A 15,234-nucleotide genomic window follows, 5' to 3' on the forward strand; every position below is an offset into this window, starting at 1 on the left:
GGCACCGGTGCATGCTGCTAGGCAGCGCCCCTGAGAACCGGCTCGGTCTCAGGATGCTCCGCGCGTTCCTACCCGTCAGGGCCCAGCCCTTCCTGGCTCTTCTAGAGCGGCTGCCAACTGCTTGTCTGCTCACTGCCTCCCCCATTAGGAGGTGCCACTGTGAGCATCCGATCCAGCCAACAGTCTCGCCGCCACTGCCCCTAGGACCCAGTTTTCCCAGCCCCTGTGGGATGTCACCGCGGTAGCACCCCGCCCCCGCGTCTCTCTCCATCCTTGTCCCCTGTTCCAGTTCCAGCAGCCCTCAGAGTGGGCACTCTGCCCTAAGACTTTCTAATTTGAGCTGCTACTCAGCAAGGCTGTAGAGGTTTGGAATGGGGATTCGTAGGGTGTGCTTGTCCTGGCAGGCGTGGCGTGCCTGCAGAGTCTCCCGGGAAAGAGGGAGCCTGTGTCATTTAATGATAAGAGCCCTGGTCTGGGAGTCAGGAAGCCTGGACTCCAGTACTGGCTTTGCCAGTGACTTTACAGATGACCTTGTGCAGTCACCACCGTTTCTGGTTTAAGTTTCCCTGTCTGTCAAATGAGGTGTTTGGAGGTGAAATGTGCTAGGTCCTTCCAGGTTCTAAAGTTTTGATATTCCTTGTGGTAATCTCTGCACATTGCAATTGCTCCCTGCTATATTAAATTTGCTAATGCTGAAATCTTTTGGTGGCATGGGGGGTTCTTGTTAATCCTGTAGTGGAGCTGTGGGCATCTGGAAAGGAGCACCAGAGGCGACTAGTATCCTGGATAAGGAAAGCCCAAGGAGTAGGTGAAAGAGCACTGAAGTGGCTACCATGTGGGATTTCCCTACTAAAAGAACAACTTGCCTTTCATCAAGACAGGACCTTATGTTAAGTGATCAGTAAAGAATGTTGCTTAGTATCTTTTCAAACTGGGTGCCTCCTGGTTGGTGGAAGGACCGGTAAAACGTCTTTTATGAGCAGGGACCTTTGTTGTCCGTATGGGTCTGACTGGTTTAGGCAGTAGTGATTTATTTCCTGTTTTGCTTATGAATTTCCAGCTTTTAGTGGGATCTGTGAAATTTTAGAGGCCTCTCCTGTTGGTTAACTGGCATTTGGGAACCTCACTTTCCTTTCTGGTGAAGTGTCTTTTAAAAGGATGATGGACATTGGGCCCTGGAAGAGACTTTTCCCAACTTTATGACACTTTACCTCTTGGTCCCACTGAGTGCCTCTCACCCACCTTTCTTCTTCCTCATTGCCTTTTCCACTTTCCTCAGGGGCTCTTTCATTCAACTGTATTCTACAAACTCACTGTGCAGATGGGTGTTGAATTCCAGCCAGCTCATGGAGGGAGCAAGTAAATAAGGAATTTTTTTTTAATTTTTTGTCTCCTTTATAATAGGAAGTTACACACTTTTGAAATGTCATGGTAGTTAATGAAGGATATAAGGTAAAGGAGATTTTAAAATATAGCAATATAATGGGTGTAGGATAAAAAGGAAGTGGAAAGCATGGATGCTTCTGTCAGGAAGACCTGAGTTTAATTTTGATCCTGCCCATTTATTGGCTGTGTGATTCAAGAAAAGTTTTTAACCCTTCTAGCCTTAGATTGCTTAATTGTTGAGAGAAAGAGAAAAAGAGAGCAATAAAGAGAGTGGGAGACTAAAACTCACAGAGTAATGAGGATTAAGTGAGATAATGTATTGAAACACTTAGCATAGTACCTGGAACACAATAGAGGCTCAATAAATTAGTTGTCGCTGTTAATAAGAGAATGATTAAGTCAGGGTTGACTGTTCTTATGTAGATGGGATATGGAAAAACTACTGGCCAATCTGTTATCTGTGAAGGAAAGTACCCATCTAGGCTCCAGAGTCTACCATCCCTTCTAAGAGACATTTGACCATAAAGAGAGTGAAGGTTCCTCAGTGACACAGGGGCCTGAGAGACCTGGGTCCTGGGGGTCAGCAGTGGAGAGACTGCTGGCTGGATAAGTGTGCTCACAGTGGCACCTCAGTGGGGGAGAGGGTGAGCAGACAGGCAGTGGGCACCAGCTCTTCACTCTGTCCTCTAACCAGTTATCTCAACTGAGAAAACTCAGTTCAGTTCAGATAAATGGTTAGAGGACAGAGTGACATTCTAATGTATATTCAGTCTATACTGTTGTGACAAAGATGTAAATGTGATTTTCATGACACCTTAGTATTAAAAGTATGTGCCAGGGAGGCAGCATCACTCATTAAAGACTGCATGTGATGGTAATTTTTGTTTTTTTTGTGATGGTAATATCAACTAAGTGGGTGTTAAGTATGCCCCTTTGCCACCTCAGGAGCTCTGGTGGTGCGGTGGTTAAAGTGCTTGGCTGCGAATGGAAGGATTGGCTGTTTGAACCCACAAGCCGCTCTGTAGGAAAAAGACGTGACAATCTGCTTCCATAAAGATTACAGCCTTGGAAACCCTATGGGGCAGTTCTGCTCTGTCCTACAGGGTCACTATGAGTTGGAATTGACTTGACAGCAGCAGGTTTATATGTCACCTACTGGTGGTGCAGTAGTTAAGAATTACAGCTGGTAACCAAAAGGTCAGCAGTTCGAGTCTACCAGCTACTTCTTGGAAACCTATGGTGCAGTTCTATCCTGTCATATAAGGTCACTATGAGTCAGAATCAACTCGACCGGGTGGTGCAAATGGGTAATATGCTTGTCTATTAACTGAAAGGTTGGAGGTTCAAATCTACCCAGAGGTGCCTCGGAAGAAAGGCCTGGTGAGTTGCTTCTGAAAGATCACAGGTGTTGACAACCCTGTGGAGCACAGCTCTACTCTGACACTTGTGGGGTTGCCATGAGTAGGACTCAACTGGATGACAATTTTGTTGTTGTTGTTGTTTTATATGCCACCTGTGGGGGGGGAGGGGAACACAGAAATAAAAGAACAACAAAGGTAAGATTAAAGACAGCAGCTCTGGCTTTCACAGAGCAATTCCACTGCCATCACTTGCTCCTTCCAGCTGCTCTGTAAAGCAAGTTTTATTGTCCTTTCTACTTTAGAGAGGAGGAGACAGCCTCAGCGAGTGCAAGGACCTGCTGAAGACTGTTCAGCTGGCAAGAGAAAGCTGGGATTTCATACCTGGTCTTTGCACTCAAGGGATTTTTGGACTCAGGAGAGAAAACAGAGATCTGTGTAGCAATGAACGCTAAGTAGAAGGCCATCTATAGTTAAGTGCTCAATTGAGTGATACGGATTGTAAATGCTATAGAGTTCAAAAGAATTCAGAAGAGGCTGGGCGATAGGAACTGGCTTTGAGTCCAAGGGCTGTGAGCTATGGGTGGGAATTCCACAGGCAGAGAGAGAAGAATACCTTGTGCCTGGGGTCAGGTAGACAAGGCAGGGAGGTAGATGTGGGCACATCTGTGGACACTAGTGTGAGTGGAGCAGAGGTGCTGGGGGAATAGAGACAAGTAGGGCTTGGGTGGTGGACGGATCCCCATTCTGGGTAGGTGGCATCAAGGGCTACATTCTTTCAATGATTTGAACTTTTGGTCTCTCTTGGCCTCACTTTCCTCACTGGAAAAGTAATACCTATTAACAGCTGCGTAGAGCCTGGTACCTAAATACGGTAGTTCCAATTTGTCAGTCCAATTTAGTAAGCATTTTTTAGCGCCTCTTGGGGCCAGGCCTCTGCAAAGCTCTGGGGATACAAATATTAAAGAACTGCTCGTGGGGAGCCTTGTGTAGTGGTAACACACCCCCTACGGGTGTCGCTGAACTGCAGAGTGTTAGGCTTCCATAGTCAAGTGGTTGCTAGAGCATTTATTACTCCATCTCACGCGCAGGCCTCACACAAATGTTTAAAGTGACGCTGTTGGGTCAAATACTTGATCTGCTCCTCTTGAGCTAGCAATTTAGACCTCAGTCTGGCATATTTGTGTTGCTTATTTCTTGCATCCATCCCTCCCTTCCTTGGGGAAAGTGGTTCCTGAGCAGAATGAGTGAAAGGAGAGAGAGAAAAGTGATGTGAGCAGCTAGGAAGTGTGAAGGAAGAGAAAGCTATTTCCTAATTCTCTTTACTGAAACGGGCTTCACAATGTTCCTGCATTTATCTCAGCCCTCCACAACCGCTCTGAGTTGGATGTCATACACTGGGAGTTCCTAATGCCAGGTCCATGGTGCTTTGCAAATGTTTGCAGTTGGCAGTGGCTAGAAGAAATTTCAGATAATCCTTTTCTAAGAGTAAAACTTAAAAGTCAAAGATCAGTGAGTAGTTAATTCTGACTTGATCAGAGTTAAAAAACAAAACAAAACAAAAAACAAACCCATTGCTGTCAAGTCAATTCTGACTCCTAGCAAACCTATAGGACAGAGTAGAGCTGCTCTATAGGGTTTTCAAGGAGCAGCTCTTGGATTTGCACTGCCGACCTTTTGTTTAGCAGCCACACACTTAACCACTGTGCCACTGTGGCTCCCTGACCAGAAGACAGGAGAAAAAAAGAGGCTCATTTATTGTATTCCCAGCTCCTTAGGTGAGAGGCCAGTATTCTGTTGCAGAATTTGTGTTTGTAGATTCTGTGGTGCTGAGCATAAACTATTTCACAATGCCCTGTGAATACTAGGCATATGACTCTAGTCTGGCTGTTTGTACTCAGGATAATAGCTGTCCCTCAGATTACTATGACATTCGGCAATTCACAAGGCCCTTTGCTTCCAATCATTTTATTTAGTCTTCACAACCCAGTGAGATACATAGGAAGAGAAGTGAAAGTAACTTATATTAAATACCTACTATATGCAAACCCTGTACGTAAGATCTCATATCACAACATTTAATTATTTACGTGTTATTGTCCCTGTATTGCTTATAAGGACATTGAGGCTTTGAGAGGTTAAGAGATTTGTGCAAGATTTGTGCCGGAGGTAAGCCTAGAATCCCCCCTTGGGTCGGTGCTCATTTTGTTCTATCATGTTGCTTCTTGCTCTACAGATCCTTGATTCAGGATCACTGGAATCACCTGAAGGGCTTGTTAAAACACAGGTTGCCAGGCCTCACCCCAGAGTTTCAAGACATTGGAGTGTGAGCCCTGGGATTCTGTATTTTAACAAATTTCCAAGTGATGTCCATGCTGCCGGTCCAGGAGCCACACTCTGAGAGCTGCTGCTCTAGATCAAAATTTCTGTTTCTTAAATCTCTTTTTTTATCTTCCTTCAAACATTAAATGTAGGTTTTCTTGTGGACAAACTAAGCATCAACCAGAACTTTTAGTCTAGTATGAGTGCTAAGACAGGTTCCTAAAACAGATAAGGTAGAAAGTGGTACCACAGATTGGACAGGTGAATGCACTAAGAAACTGAAGGAGGGGAGGGGTCACCTCCAGTAGTCGTTGTTGCTGTTGTATAGTTGACCGCCAACTTATGGCGACTCCATGCACGATGGAATGAAATGCTGCCTGCTCCTGTGCCATCCACCTATGATTGGCTGCAGATTGACTATTGTGATCCATAGGGTTTTCATTAGCAGCTTTTCTGAAGTAGACCTCCAGGCGTTTCTTCCTAGTCCATCTTAGTATGGAAGCTCCTCTGAAGTCTGTTCAGCGTTATAGCAACACACAGGCCTCCACTAACAGACGGGTGGTGCCTATTCATGAGGTGTATTGGCCGGAACTGAACTGACTTTCCCATGTGGAAGGCAAGAACTCTACCGCAGAACCACCGCTGCCTCCCAGTTGCATTAATAATACCTAGAGGTGTTTTGTTTTGAAGGTAAAGTGTTGTATTAGGATGTGCCAGAGACCGCAGTAGTTGATTTATATGTCTTGCTGTCACTTGATCCTCACAGCAATGCTGTGATTCAGGTACTGTTATTATCTTCATTTTGTAGATGGGGACACTGAGGCGATGAGCAGTTACCCCACCAAAGGTCACACACCTGGTGTTTGAACCCAGGCACCCTGACTCCAGATGCCCTTTATGTTGTGCTGCCCTCAGCAAGGGAGAGGTCGGGGAGCATTGTAGGAGAAGCAGGGAAGAAGTCAGGAAGACTCTGAGGAGGCGGTAGCCCTGGGCAGGGCCTTGACCCATGGGAAGGATTTGGTTCATGTAGAAATGGAAAATGTTTATCCTGTCTTGGCAAACAACAGTCTGAGCCAAGGCTGCACGTTAAGAGGCAAGTAGGGGTAATTGGAATTACTTCCATTAGCCTAGGAAAGGGGAGACGGGGGAGAGTTGAGAGACTGGAAAGGTAAGATAAGGCCTGCTTGCAGAGGGCTTTAAATTCTGGGTCAAATAGTTTGAGCTCTTCCCCTGGTGGCACTAAGGGCCATGAAAGCTGTCTAGGGATGGGAGTGGCGTGAATGTCCTTTACAGAGGCAGGGAGACTTCACCCTGAGGTCACCAAAAGGTCATTCTTCTTTCTTACCATCAAAGCCCCATCTGTGCAGAACTGGGATCCCAGAAGGAAGCCTGCAGTGGACAGTGCTGACTCCTCCAGGCAGGGCCACTGGAGGCTGGGGTAGGGACACTCTGTGTGAGCCTCCATCAGGGGAGCTTGGAGGCCACAGAAACAGGGAGGTCCAGGCAGGTTGATGGGATGCTGGGAAGAAGTCTGGGTTTCTGACAACACTGGTCCTTAACTGCCTGACCAGGTTAAAAAGCACAGGCACTGAGAGCCACGTGGCGTGGTCAGCTGTCTGAGATATTTGAAATTCTCACTAATTGTGCTTCTTAGAAAACAGCATGTACCCTTGCAGTACAGGGAGGATCACCACTGGACAGATTCTTGTGCATCTCTGGGTGTCTGGAGAAGTGGGGGTGAGGGAAGATGCAGGTGCCACTGTATAGTTCTTCCCTACATCACCTAAAATTTTCTTTTTTCTGCCTGATGCAGCTGCAGGTGCCAGAAACAGGAGTGATCCCTGAGCAGGAAACTGTAACTATACCCCTGAACCTCCAGAAAAAAACCAAGTGCCATCGAGTCGATTCCAACTCATAAGGACCCTACAGGACAGAGTAGAACTGCCCTGTAGAGTTTCCAAGGAGCGCCTGGCGGATTCGAACTGCTGACCCTTTGGTTAGCAGCCATAGCACTTAACCACCACGCCACTATATGCCAGAATTCCAAAGGGCCTGATGGGGTGGATTGTACCTTTCTCCTATCTGGCAGAATTGGGGTTGACAGTAAATACTGCCGTATTGCCCGGTGGCTCAGATATCCCACTAGTGTTGTACCTAGGTAACCCTACCCAACATGAGTGGGAGTGGACTGGGGGAAGCACTTGCTAGACTGGTCTTGCTACAAGGAATCTGGACTAGCCCAGCAGCTGAATCTGATGCCGCTTCCCAAGGTGGAAAAGTTTGGGTAAAAATAAATGACAAATGGGAGGAAGGAGAAATAACAGCTGAAGGTAAAAAAAAAGCTAAGGAATAAATAAATGGGTTATGCAGCAGGGGAAATCTAGCATGTTGGTATCTCAAGAGAGACTCGGAGCAAGGGAATAATCTTCTCTCAGTTAAATTTTATTTGAGGCCAGAGAGAGTGAAGCCAACATGACTTTTGGAGAACTTGACCAGATCAGATGGACACCTGCAGCAGATCTGAGTGGGTGGTACCTGAGTAACCTCATCCTTAGGACTGTCCTACTGAAGGACTAATTGCTAATGCCTGTTTTGGACTGGTAAAATGTTTGGGAGGGGGAAGTTAATCCTTCAAGTATGAAAGGACCAGTGGCTAGAAGAGCCAGGGTGTGGCCTGTGGTACAGTGAATTACTTAATATGGCCCTTCTAGCCATATTCTTTGCAACATACACCAAATGACTGGGTGGAACTATGCAAATGAGGTGCTTATGGTCCACCAAGGGGATTGGATAGCTTGCTAATAATGTAAATAAGGTACATGGCACCCTTGTGGGGGTAGGACCATGCAAATAAAGTATATAGAACCCTAATGAGGGGATTGGTCAGTTTTGCCATCTTGCCAGGCTTAGAATGAGTCATCCAAGAGGCGGGAAGGGAGGATCTCACTACTACCAAGACAGAAGAGCCAGGAGTGGAGCACGTCCTTTGGACCCAGGGTGCCTGCACTGAGAACCTCCTAGATCCAGGAGACAGAGAAAGCTGTAACACCAGAGATTGTGAGAGACAGCGAGAAGCAGTAGTAGGGAAATGGCAGGAGCAGAGGCAGCAGAACCAGGAGACCTGCAGGAGACAGGACAGTGGGGGCTTCCCGGCTCACAGAGAAAGAGAGCTGAGTGCCTTTGGACCGAAGTTTACTAGCGGAGTACGGTGCCTTTGGGCACGTGGTGGCAGAGTTAGGCTTAGTGACCCACGGAACTAGAGGGCTAAGTGCCTTTGGGCCAAGGCCTCTGGGTGCTTATTGACACATCTGAAAGAGCTTTGGAACACTTGCCTGAGCAGGGCAGTGGCTGAGGGGCCAGAGAGAAGTGTGCCTGCAGACAAGGCTGAGAAGAGGCTGTCCTGATCGAAGAACTGTATCCTGAGAGTGCCTGATCCTGAATTGTAACCTGTGAGTATTGTCTGTGAGTTCTGTGTGGTCAATGCAACAAATTATTGCACCCAGCAAAGAAATAGAGAGTGCAGTGAGAGGGGTGGGTGGTGTCAGAATTAGTAAAAATGTTGGTAGATGGAGGCATGTCTGACCCCCGCCTCATAGGAGGCAGCCTTGGGCAGATGTTGATCTTGCTTCTCCTTCCCCTTTGTGCAGTTAGAAGAGGTCAGAAGCCCCTGTCACATGCCATTTTTACAACCCTTGTAGAAAATACGGAAAATACAGAAAAATGCAAAGGAGAACAAAATCATCATAATTTGCTTTCTTACAAACTCATTCAGTTCTTCTTATTTCACATAATGCATTCTTGTGTATTTCCCTCTCCATTTTCCCATGCTTGGGAGATTATATATGTACTGTAATATAGCTGTTAACATATTTCTGTATAATCTACTTTTTGTTTTTTACTTGGGGTAGTAGACAAGAAAGGGGGAATAAGAAGTGCTCAGGGAAGCATCAGTTAAGGGTTGTGGTTTCTCTTGACCTAGCAGACAAATCATCCAGTATTTTGGGGCCAACCTACTAGTCTGTAAGGTTGATAGAAATAGTGTTGAGGCATTTCCCTTTGACCCAGCTTCTTGTAGATAGAAGAGAGGCCTTTTAAAAGTCAGTCTCAGACTTGGTGCCTATTTCAGAACTCCTTCCAGCAATCCTGACCTGGAAGATTCTCTTTGATCTTCTCCATCCAGTCGTCAACACTGCTGTTCATCAACCTTTGCCTCCTCCTCGGGGTAGCCTTCCCAGATGCCCTGTTTGTGTGATGAGTCTCCTCTCTGTACTCACAGTGCTTGCTATCCATACCAGTCACTTGGTGTCCCTACCACTCACTTGTTATCCATACCGTTCACTAGTTACCCATACCACTCACTTGTGATCTATACCATTCACTTGTTATCCATGATATTGTTGTTGTTAGGTGCTCTCCGGTGGGCTCTGACTCATAGCAACCCATGTACAGCAGAACGAAACACTGCCTGGTCCTGACCCATCTTCATAATCATTGTCATGCTTGAACCCATTGTTGCAGCCACTGTGTCAATCCATCTCCTTGAGGGTCTTCCTCTTTTCCTCTGACCCTCTTCTTTACAAAGCATGATGTCCGTCTCCAGGCACTGGTCCCTCCTGAAATATGTCCAAAGTATGTGAGACAAGTCTCGCCATCCTTGCTTTGAAGGAGCATTTTGGCTGTACTTCTTCCAAGACAGATAAGCCATTGTTTTTGTTTGCTACCTTTGAATTGGCCCCTGACTCATGCTGACCCTGTGCATGATGAAATGAAACGCTGCCTGGTCCTGCTCCGTCCCCATGCATGGTTGTAGATCGGACCTTTGTGCTCCATGGGGTTTACATTGGGTGATTTTAGAAATAGATTTCCAGGCTTTTCTTCTTTCTATAAAGTAGCAACAATAATATAACTTACCCTCCAGGTTTTTGTAAAGATTATATGTGTAAAGTCGCTAGCACTGTGTTCTGCTCTCCACAAATAAAATCAAAATTCATTGATTCCTTTCTTGCTCTTTCGTGCTGTTTCCTGCTGTCATCTGTCTGTCATATGTTATCTCCCTAATAAGACTGAAGGCTCCTTGAGGGCAGGGTGTGTACTTTCTGTTTCCTCGTGACCTTCACAGCAAGTGGTAGAGTATTCTCTGCTGTTACTCTGTTCACAGATTCCCTTTGATCGATTTTATTTTCTAGCACTTTTCAAAGCTAAAAAATTAACCATCACTTACTGAACCCTTGCCATGTGCCAGGCACCTTGCTAAGTGCTTGATATCCATTAATTTTCTTATTTAAAAAAATTTTTTTTTCACTCGGAACAGTTCTATTAGGTCAATGGTATCATCTCCATTTTGCAGATGAAGAAATGGAGGCTTAGAAGGGTTAAGAAACTTGCTCAAGGTTTCATGGCTCACATAGGCTGAGATGTGATCCATACCCAAGGACTTTGGCTCCAGACCTTTTGTTCATATTGCCTTTTAGACAGCAAGCATGATGTTTCCATTTAGACAATAACGGGCGTTAATTGACTGTATACGTAGCACAGGCCATCAGTACATTCCAGAGAATGTTGACCCCACTGCGCTCTCTTTGTTCTCTTCTAGCAGTTAGCACTTTTGTTTTTGGAATCATTTCCATCTCTGCCTCTCTGACAGCCCTGTCAGAGTCTACCAGCTGTTTTGATCACAGTTTCCTAATCTGTAAACTGGGGACAAGAATACTTGCTCTTCCATGTCTTACTGGGCTGTTAAGAGAGTTAAGGGAAATACTGTATATAAAAGCACTTCATAACTAAAAAGTGACATAGAGGTGCGCTCTTACGTCTTCCCATGCATTGTTTAGACTAAACCTTCCATGAGGGCACTTGTTCTGTTTACTCTGATTTTTCAGTAGAGGCCAAAACAGTACCTTAAAGGTTGATGCTGATGGTGCTAAACAGTACAAGTTAGCATGACCTTGCGCCAAGCATTGGGTTATGTACCTCACTGTATCATTTCCTTTAGTCACCACAGGCCCTGTGAGGCAGGTACTGTCATTCAGTTTATAGACTAGGAAACTGAGGTTTAAAAGTTAAGTGACTTATCCAAGGCCTTATGGTTAATAAGTAGGAGAGTAGGGACAGAACCCAGGTCTGTGGACACCAGAGTCTGTGCTTTTAACCACTACTCTGTTGTTGTCATTAGATACCATCAAGTTGGTTCTGACTCATAGAGACCCTATGTATAACAGAATGAAACACTGCCCAGTCCTGCACCATCCTCACAGTTGTTAGGCAGGAGCCCCTTGTTTCAGCCACTGTGCCAATCCGTTTCTCTCTTTTTCTGACCTTCTTTACCAAGCATGATGTCTTTCTCCAGGAACTAGTCCCTCCTGCAACATGTCCAAAGTATGTGAGACAAGTCTCGGCATCCTTTCTTTGAAGGAGCATTCTGGCTGTACTTCTTCCAAGACAGATTTGTTCGTTCTTCTGGCAGTCCATGGTGTATTCAGTATTCTTCACCAACACCATAATTCTTCATATGTGTTCCTTATTCATTGTCCAGCTTTCACATGCACGTGAGGTGATTGAGAACACCATGGCTTGGGTCAGGTGCACCTTAATCCTCAAAGTAACATCTTTGCTTTTTAACACTTTAAAGAGGTCTTTTGCAGCAGATTTGCCCAATGCAACGTGTCATTTGATTTCTTGACGGCTGCTTCCATGGGCATTGATTGTAGATCCAAGTAAGATAAAATCCTTGACAACTTCAGAGTTTTGTTTATCATGTTGTCACTTATTGGTCTGGTTGTGAGGATTTTTATTTTCTTTATGGGGAGGTGTGATCCATACTGAAGGCGATAGCCTTTGATTTTCATCAATAGGTGCTTCAAGTGCTCTTAACTTTCAGCAAACAAGATTGTATCACCTGGGTATCACAGGTTTTTAATGAGTCTTCCTCCAGTCCTGATGCCCTGTCCTTCACATACTCTGGCTTCTTGTGTTATTTGCTCAGCAAACAGATTGAATAAATATGGTGAAATGATATAGCCCTGACACACACCTTTCTTGACTTTAAACCACTCAGTCTTGGTCTATGTACAGGTTCCTCATGAGCACGGTTAAGTGCTCTGGAATTCTCATTCTTCACATTGTTATCCATAATTTGTTATGATCCATGCAGTCGAATGCCTTTGCATAGTCGATAAAACACAGGTAAACATCTTTCTGGTTTTCTCTGCTTTTAGCCAAGATCCATCTGACATCAGCAATGATATCCCTGGTTCCATGTCCTCTTCTGAATCTGGCTTGAATTTCTGGCAGTTCCCTGTCGATGTACTACTGCAACCACTTTTGAATGATCTTCAACAAAATTTTACTTGTGTGTGATATTAATGATATTGTTCGATAATTTCCTCATTCTGTTGGATCACCTTTTTTTGGCATGAGTGCAAATATGGATCTCTTCCAGTCAGTTGGCCAGGTAGCTGTCTTCCAAATTTCTTGGCATAGACGAGTGAGCACTTCCAGCGCTGCATCCATTTGTTGAAGCATCTCAGTTGGTATTCTGTCAATTCCTAGAGCCTTGTTTTTCGCCAGTGCCTTCGCCTCCTCCTTCGGTACCATTGCTTCTTGATCATATGCTACCTCCTGAAATGGTTGAACGTTGACCAGTTCTTTTTTGGTACAGTGACTTTGTATTCCTTCCATCTTCTTTTGATGCTTTCTGTGTCATTTAACATATTCCCCGTAGAATTCTTCAGTATTGTAACTCCAGGCTTGAATTTTTTCTTCAGTTCTTTTAGCTTGAGAAATGCTGAGCATGTTCTTCCCTTTTGGTTTTCTATCTCCAGGTCTTTGTACATTTCGTTATAATATTTTACATTGTTTTCTCCAGTCACCCTTTGAAATCTGTTCACCTCTCTTACATCATCATTTCTTCCTTTTGCTTTAGCTACTCTACAATCAAGAGTAACTTTCAGAGTCTTTTCTGACATCCGTTTTGGAAGAAGGGCCTGGCAGTCTACTTCTGAAAAAATTGCCAGTGAAAGTTGTATGAACAGCAGCAGAACATTGTTTGATATAGTGCCTGAAGATGAGCTCCTCTGGTTGGAATGCACTCAAAAGACGACTGAGGAAGAGCTGCCTCCTCAAAGTGGAGTCAACCTTAATAACGTGGATGAGTCACGCTTTCCAGACCTTTCATTTGCTGATGTGGCACGATTCAAAATGAAAAGAAACAGTTACAAACATCCATTAATAATTGGAACATGGAATGTATGTAGTATAAATCTAGGAAAATTGGAAGTTGCCAAAAATGAAATGGAATGCATAAACATTTATATCGTAGGTATTAGTGGGCTAAAATGGATTGGTATTAGCCATTTTGAATCAGATAATCACAAGGTCTACTATGCCAGGAATGACAAAGAGGAATGGCGTCTCATTCATTGCCAAAAAGAACATTTCAAGATCTATCCTGAAGTACAATGCTGTCAGTGATAGGATAATATCCATATGTCTACAAGGAAGACCAGTTAATATGACCGTTACTCAAATTTACAGATCAACCACTAAGGCCAAAGATGAAGAAATTGAAGAGTTCTACCAACTTCTGTAGTCTGAAATTGATCAAACATGCAATCAAGATGCATTGATAATTACTGGTGATTGGAACGGGAAAGTTGGGAACAAAGATGGAGGATTGGTAGTTAGAAAATACAGCCTTGGTGATAGAAATGATGCCAGAGATCGCATGATAGAATTTTGCAAGACTAACAACTTCTTCACTGCAAATACCTTTTTTTAACAACACAAAAGGCAACTATATATGTGGACCTCACCAGATGGAATAGACAGGAATCAAATCGACTACATTTGTAGAAAGAGATGATGGAAAAGCTCAATATCATCAGTCAGAACATGGCCAGGGGGCTGGCTGTGGAGCAGACCATCAATTGCTCCTATGCAAGTTCAAGTTCAAGTTGAAGAAAATTAGAACAAGTTCATAAGATCTAAAGTACAACCTTGAGTGTATCCCACCTGAATTTAGAGACCATCTCAAGAGTATATTTGATGCATTAAACTCTAATGACCGAAGACCAGACAAGTTGTGGAATGATATCAAGGACATCATATATGAAGAAAGCAAGAGGTCATTAAAAAGACAGGAAAGAAAGAAAAGACCAAAATGAATGTCAGAAGTGACTACGTTGTAGAGCTTACCAATTAGTGGTGGAATTGAATACCTGAATTAATTTGGTGGCTGGAAATTGGATAATGTTATTAGGTTAGGTCCCATTGAGGCTGCTGAGTCAGTTTCGAGTCATAGTGACCCTAACCAAAAAAAAAAAAAAAAAAAACCAAACCCAGTGCCATCGAGTTGATTCCGACTCATAGCGACCCTATACGTACAACAAAATTAAACACTGTGCCACGCTCACAATCATTGTCATGCTTGAGCTCATTGTTGCAGGCACCGTGCTAATCCATCTCATTGAGGGTCTTCATCTTTTTTGCTGACTCTCTACCAACATGATGTCCTTCTCTAGGGATTGGTCCCTCCTGATAGCATGTCCAAAGTATGTGAGACAAGGTTGCACCATCTTTGCTTCTAAGGAGCGTTCTGGCCGTACTTCCTCCCAGACAGACTTTTTCGTTCTTCTGGCAGTCCATGGTATATTCAATATTCTAAAGTAATTGGATAATAGTTGTCTCAAATTCAGATCTGCCTTGGAATTATAATTTATTCGCCCCGTTTCAGTCACCCCTAGTGTAATTCAGTATATGAGTGTCCTCTTCAACCCAGCAAGTTTTCTGAGCATTTAGTCAAATGATGTGCTTTCTTATGACCTCACAGAGTCTCCTCTAAGTAACAGAAGACCTGTGTGTTTTACTTTCTCTTTGGATGTGCTTTGGAACTAGTGTTGGAAGATGGGGGATTTAAACAGATGCTAAGCTGTCTAAGTGACAAGCTTGCTTTTCAGACATTATGAGCTGCTCTTTTAATCATTGATGAAGCATGAGCCTTGTGGTCTGGGAGGCATGTCAAATATCCTGTTTCAGGTTTTGGTTTAAAATTGAATGTAATGGAGAGAGACTGATTCTCTCATCTCAGAAAATTGGGCTGTGAGTCTTTGAGAACAGGGGACAAGGACAGAGCCCTATAATGGGACATTGTTGAGTTTCTTTGCTGCTCCTC

The 15,234-nt window shown here is 44.2% G+C and overlaps 1 protein-coding gene across 3 annotated transcripts in view; it reads left to right on the forward strand.

Annotated features, from left to right (window-relative positions):
- The window catches only part of TOM1L2 (target of myb1 like 2 membrane trafficking protein), a 141,163-nt gene that overhangs the window by 290 nt on the left and 125,639 nt on the right, over positions 1-15,234 (forward strand). The window lies entirely within an intron of this gene.

This window comes from Elephas maximus, chromosome 2 (assembly GCF_024166365.1).
Source record: "Elephas maximus indicus isolate mEleMax1 chromosome 2, mEleMax1 primary haplotype, whole genome shotgun sequence".
NCBI lineage: Eukaryota > Metazoa > Chordata > Mammalia > Proboscidea > Elephantidae > Elephas > Elephas maximus.